This window comes from Triticum aestivum, chromosome 1A (assembly GCF_018294505.1).
Source record: "Triticum aestivum cultivar Chinese Spring chromosome 1A, IWGSC CS RefSeq v2.1, whole genome shotgun sequence".
In the NCBI taxonomy this organism is placed as follows: Eukaryota; Viridiplantae; Streptophyta; class Magnoliopsida; order Poales; family Poaceae; genus Triticum; species Triticum aestivum.
Window position 1 is genome coordinate 12,561,829 of NC_057794.1, and position 7,172 is coordinate 12,569,000.

Consider the following 7,172-nt stretch of genomic DNA (forward strand, 5'->3'; position numbering starts at 1 on the left):
TATATAGAAATGTTAGAAATTTTAGTTATCAAAATCCAATCATTAAAAAAATGTTAATTTTTGCGGGCATATAGCTAGTATTTGTTCTCGACGATGCCCGACCCGCATCCTCGCCGTCGACCCGTCCGCGACGATGTCCGGCTGACCCATGTCCGGGACTGGGCTCCGCCGGGTTGGCACTGGGAGGTGCTGCCTGGAGGGGCGCGCCGCTTGATGAGGAACCCGGCCCCGGGTCCCGTCGTCGACCCTGATCTCGTTTGGTGGCGTTCGCGTGGGCCAGTTTCGGTGCGGAGGGAGCCAGCCCCGCCGGAGGTGGTACGTCGCCGTGTCAGGGAGGAGGACGAGCACGTCCATCGCTACATGGTTGCGTTAGAGGGCGGCAGGTTCTCCAATACCTAGCAGTTTCTTCAGGGATCTCACTTCAGCTATGATCCTGTGAGGGTTCCTTCTCTTTGGGTGTCCACCGCCCGCGCCGCGGGAACCGTGAGTGTCCTAGATTCTTCTGTAGTATTCGATCTTTATTAGCTACCTAGCCAGTGATGTACTCGATATATAATATTCGAGACGATGTATTCGAGATTATATATTATTCAAGACGATGTATTCGAGATTATATCTATTATTCGAGACGATGTATTCGAGATTATATATTATTCGAGACGATGTATTCGAGATTATATCTATTATTTGAGACGACGTATTCGAGATTATATTCGATGATGCTTATTATGTACTATGATTGATTCAGTTTTTCCTTATTAATTGATTGCATCCATGCATTGTAATTTGAATATATTTCTTTTGGATTAGTTAGACAAAACCTATGGCGGACAATACCGGAAGAGAGGGAGAAGAGGCCCTGTTCAATATCATACGCAATCCTCGCGGGCCAGATGATGATCAGAATGAAGAAGATTATGACGGCTACGAATATCTAAACAACACCGGGGAGGGTGATATGATATTCGGTCGCGACGACCGAATTGATGAGAGTCGTGAACTATGAACATGACGAAGAAAATGTTGATCTTGAAACAACAAAGACCGGTGAGGTATATAAATTTATATAAGCAGGCATCTGGTGATCATCACATGTTTTAAATGACTTGAAGATATATTAACGAATCGATCTTTCTTCTTTCAGCCATCCAGATCGAGCAAATCTTCAGGCAACAGCTAGACTGGTTCTTTACCTCTGTAGATTGGATTTCTGATTACCCCATGACTGAAGTTCTGCCTCTGTCTAGGACTGCATCTGATCATGTGCCTTGTTTAGTATCCATCAAAACCTCCATTCCAAAATCAAACATCTTTAGGTTTGAAAACTATTGGCTTGAACTGGAAGGGTTTATGAATTGTGTTGAATCTTCTTGGAAGCAGCCCTCTCGGAAGACACACATTACTGCAAAAATTGCAGACAAATTTAAGTGTTTGAGAATGTGTCTTAAGAGATGGCAAATGAACATTTCTAAATTGAGGCTTTTGATCAGTAAATGCAATCATGTCATTTTCCTTTTGGATGAACTAGAGGAGTGGAGGCCTCTTGTTATTCAGGACAACAACTTCAGACGAATAGTCAAAACACATTTGGAAAAGCTTCTGCACTTACAGTTTCTGTACTGGAAGAAGCGATGCTCTATCAGATACTTTAAGGTGGGGGGAGAAAACACTAAGTTTTTCCATGCTATGGCCACCGAGAGGCATAGGAGAAACTCCATAGCAAGTTTAAGATTACCTGATGGAACTGTAATCTCTGATCATTCCCAAATGGCTGGACATATCTGGAACTGTTTTAAGAATAGAATGGGCACCTCTAGAGGGATTGTGATGGGTTTTGACTTGTCTGCGCTAATCTCACCAGTGTCTGGCCTTGAGGGGCTCACTAGGCCTTTTGAAAAGGAAGAAATGGATAATGTGGTCAAACATATGCCTGTGGATAAGGCACCTGGCCCGGATGGATTTAATGGCCTGTTTTTTAAGAAATGTTGGCACCTTATTTCTAAGGATTTCTATGAGCTAGCCCAGGCTTTTCATGAGGGAAAGGTTGTCTTAGATAATATCAACAATTCTTTTATTATTCTTGTGCCCAAAAAAACTTTCCCCTGAGGAAGTGGGAGACTTCAGACCAATCTCTCTTACTAGTATGGGGCTTAAAATTTTGTCCAAAATGGCTGCAAATAGGTTTCAAACAATAATCATGCAGTGCATCCATAAGAACCAATATGGTTTCATCAAAAGCAGAACAATCCAGGACTGTCTGGGTTGGACTTTTGAGTACTTACATCAATGTCACCAGTCCAAGAAGCCAATTATAATCCTTAAGTTGGATTTTGAAAAGGCATTTGACTCCATTGAGCATGAAGCTATTTTTCAAATTCTCAGATATAAGGGCTTTAATGATAAGTGGATTCTTTGGATGAAACAGCTCCTTACCACTGGTACTTCTTCTGTCCTGCTCAATGGAGTCCCTGGGAGGAAATTTGTTTGTAAGAAAGGAGTTAGACAAGGTGACCCTGTATCTCCCCTGTTATTTGTCATAGCTGCTGACCTGCTACAAACAGTGATTAATGATATGTACAGGAGGGGACTTCTACGTCTACCCATTCCCTGCCATGATACAGACTACCCTGTGGTCCAGTATGCTGATGATACTTTGATCATCCTCCCTGCAGACAGGGTCCAGCTACTGGCTCTGAAGGATATGCTGCAAGTGTTCTCTCAGTCCACTGGCCTGGATGTCAATTATCAAAAGTCTTTCATTATTCCAATCAATGTTGACTCTGCTGTAATGAAGGATTTAGCAACTGCTTTTGACTGCAACATTGGTACAATGCCATTTACATATTTGGGATTACCTGTGGGGACCACCAGACCCAAAATGGTAGACTTCATGCCACTGGTTGACTGTATGGAGAGAAGAATGACTGCCAGTTCTTCTTTTCTTAACCAAGGAGAAAGGTTACAGTTCCTAAACTCGGCTCTATCCTCTCTACCAATTTTCTTTATGGGTAGCCTTGCTCTGCCAGCTGGTATTCTGAAGCAGTTGGAAAGAATTCAAAGGCAGTGCTTGTGGAGAAAGCATAGAGATGAGCCAGCTCCATCTCTGGCGGCCTGGCAACTCATATGTAGGCCAGAAAGCAAAGGAGGTCTTGGTATTCTTAATCTGGGGGTTCAGAATGTGGCTCTCCTTCTCAAGCATGCAAGCAATTTCCTGAACAAACGACAAATTCCTTGGGTATCTCTAGTTTGGGACTCATATTATTTTGAGAGAATGCCCCAGGGGACAAATGACTGTGGCTCCTTCTGGTGGAGAGATATTTGCAAAGTCATGAAGCATTTTAGGGACTGCTCCTGGGTACAGATCAATGAAGGGGATACTGCTCTCTTTTGGTCTGACAATTGGAACCTTGGCTCTGAGACATCTAGTTTGCAGGCACGATTCCCAAGGCTTTTCTCGTTTGCCAAGGACCCCTGGGTCTCAATTAAAGAAATGTTCAATACCCAGGATATACACCAATTTTTTCACCTACCCTTATCGGCTCAAGCCTTTGATGAGTTAAATCTGATAAAGGCTTTAATGAACTCACACAAAAGGGACCCCAGCTTGAAGGATTGTTTGTTCTGGCAGGGCTCCTCCAAGTTTTACAAACCCAAGATGTTTTACTTACTCTTCTTTCAGTCTGAGACCTTCAATCCTTTGCTCTGTTGGATATGGAAATCTTCCTATACTCTCAAGATCAAGGTCTTTGCTTGGTTGCTTATAATGGACAGGTTAAACACCAAGGATATAGTTGAAAGGAGACACTGGCACATGGAGGATGGAGTACACTGCAGACTGTGCGGAAACAAGAGACCATTTATTTTTCAATTGCAATTTCAGTGTAAGGGTCTGGAATTATTTGCAGATTGATTGGACTGCTGGCACATCTATGATTGAGCTGGTTACTCAGGCAAGGAGAGGTTTTGCAAGGCCTTTCTTTTCAGAAGTGGTATTCATTGCTTGCTGGCATATTTGGCTAGTCAGAAATGCCAAAGTGTTCAGAAATGAGAGGGCCAGTTTCACTAAATGGAGGTTTGCTTTTAGGCAGGATATTAGTCTTATGTAGCACAGGATCAGAGCTGCTTACAAGGATGACCTTCTCAAATGGATCTCTTATCTCCCACCCTAAGCTAATTTGGTAGGGCTTTCTTTTTCCTTTTTCTGTTCCTTGTAGCCTGGTTACTCCTTGTAATCAGCTTGTTGTACTTGTTATATTATCAATAAAGTTTTGATCTGCTGTGGGGGTTTTACCCCACAGTTCACAGTAAAAAAAAAACAGTACGAAATGAGGCCTGAACAAAAAGTTGACTCCCGCTCCTCCACGTCCACCAACGCGTCAGGCCATTCCTCCTCCAAGTCTGGCACAGCTTTAGGCCACTCCTCCTCCAAGTCAGGCAAAGCGTCAGGCCACTCCTCCTCCAAGTTCGGCACAGCTTCAGGCCACTCCCCCTCCAAGTCCGGCACAGCTTCAGGCCACTCCTCCTCCTCCAACTCAGCCACGTCAGCCGTCTTCGCCGCCTCAGCAATCACGGAAGAGAGCTGCCTTAGCTATGGTGCGTAGCGGTACAAGTCGAGGTAGTACTGCAGGTACAGGCGGAGGCAAGCGATTTCAATATGGTCCAAACCTCGCGCCTCTTCCGCAGAGGCCTTACGACAAGTACGAGGAGGAAAACGTAGCCATATCGAAGGCCGAGGTGGAAGCCCATTTTGCACCGAAACCGCCACCGCCGCCAAGGGAGAAAGTGCATGTGGAAAAGATTGACCACTTCATTTGTATGGCTAGACCACCAGCTCCCAAGCCTGTTGACACGGACTATGAGCGCCACCTCAGGAAGTTAAATCGAGCACGTATACAGAAAGAGGCGAGCTTGAGCTCGAGCAAATCAGCTGGCAAAAATTGCGGTAAAACCATTCCCCAGCTGGGAGAACAGGCGGCGCAATCAATCCCCCCGCTTGTTATGCCAACAACACATGAGAGTAGGCGCACCCAATATTATTGTGGGCAAACCGTTAACGTTCCCGAGCTGGGCGATGTGGTAATAACCGAGGAGCATATTGCGCAGGCTGAATCGATCGGGATCACTGTTGGACAACTCCTCGATATCGAGCCCATGTCTCCGACTAGAGAGGAGGAAATAAAATGGAAATATGCCTGGGGCCAACCTTTGGTCGAGCCAGAGGAGGTTAATAAGCTCCCAACGAGAATGTATGCATTGCATCAATGGTACATGGACATTACCAAGATTTCCAATCGAGAGTCCCTCATGGTGAATGTCAACGAAGAGCATTACTACCATAAGAAAGCTGTGGTCGTTGAGTATTCAGAACTTTTTCAGCTATACAATAAAGACGCACTCGACAAATCTATCGTCAGTTGCTATTGTCTGTAAGTGATTTCTTTCTGTAATTTAAGTCTCAAGCTAGCTGATCATTTTGATCAATCATTACCTGTAACTAGTAAAATGCCTGTGCGTTGCCACGGGCCTTTTAATTTGTTTTCATCCGATTGCACCTATGAATATAATGCATATCTTATCTCGTTCCCCACTCTGTCTACCACCCTCCATCTCTATCCATACCCTTCTATTTCCCATCCCCGCTCCCTCTTTCTTTCTAGACCCCTCTATTTCTCCATGACACAATCCCCTAATGACGAAAACGCCCCCTGCTTTACATTATAAAGCAACAATCACTGTATACATCCGATAAGACCGATACAAACACACACCACCACCGCACTCAACACACACCCAAAGCAAGATACAAAGGTGCCGACAAACCACCCCAGCGACTACCAAGCATACTACGAATGAGCAAAGAAGAACCGCTTCTAGCCGACGGACCACCACATGAGTGATCCACCAAGGAGAGGTGAGGCAGCCAACGCCGGAGCGGGGACTCCAAAATGGTGCCTCCAAGAAGGGTGGGACCACTGATAGTCGCCATCATCTGATCCCGTGGATCAAGTTTTCACTCGGAGTAACACAAAGGGATTGAGAGCACCACGACGGACCCTGCAAGGGGGAAACAACGTCTGCGGACGCCACCGCCGATGGCTAGTACAAAGATTGGGCAAGTGATGCACCCCGGTGCTCCGACCCCCTCCGTCGCACCCCCGCTCCGCCAACCACCCGCATCCATGCCGCCCGAGCAGCCTTGTCTGCTCTCCCGCTCCTGAGCCGCGCAAATCCGCCCAAGATCAACACGCCTCCCACTGCCAGGGCCGCCACCTTGTACCCAGACCACCCTGAGAACATCAAAGGGGGTGGCTTTCAATAGCTTCTCCAAATCCAACCACCGTCGGAACCGACAACGACCGTCCAACCTCAAGCATCGCCAGAAAGCACCAGGCTGAGGAAAAGGGGAAGGGGAAGGACCGGCACACAACCATGACCGGCACCCCCTACGTCGGCGACAGGCGACTCAACAACAACAGAGCCCCCATCCCTCCTACCGACTTCCCCCTCCCCCCGAAGCACCCCTGCTTCACCCCACCACGGCTACTGGCGCGACTGGTGAGAGGCCACCAACAGCCACATGTCCGCCGAAGAGGGGGTAGATCCACCACCATCACCACCAAAGATGGGCACAAGAGAAGCCTGCCCGCGCCGCACGCTGTCGTCCAGAAGCCGGGGAGGAAGGCCCGACCGGACTCCAGGACGTGCACGCACCTCCACCACCTCAGCCACGCCACCAGCACTGCCCACCGATCCACGCCAGCGCCGGCCGCACACGGCCCCTGTTGGCCTCAGCCCTCGCCGTCGGACGGGCTGCCAGCGCCAGATCTGTCTGGATCGATATCAGACCAGATCCATGTTGCACGATTTGCCTGAAGGATGAAGCCCCACCTCCACCGCACAACCACCACTACACTAATATAGCATCGACTGAGAGTATCAGTCGTGAGACTGGAGACTGTATCACAATCCCCTAATTACTTCCATGAAAGAAAAACAAAAAATCAGCATGCAATCCACTAATGACGTCAATTTGATTTGATTGAAGCATGGAATCAAAAGAGAAGCGCACTGCAGATAGGAAAGAAATAGAGCAAACAGCTACCGACGACATTACAGTAGAAGAAAACAAAGTTATATGCGAAAAACAACACAAAGATGCTTGTGCAACTTAT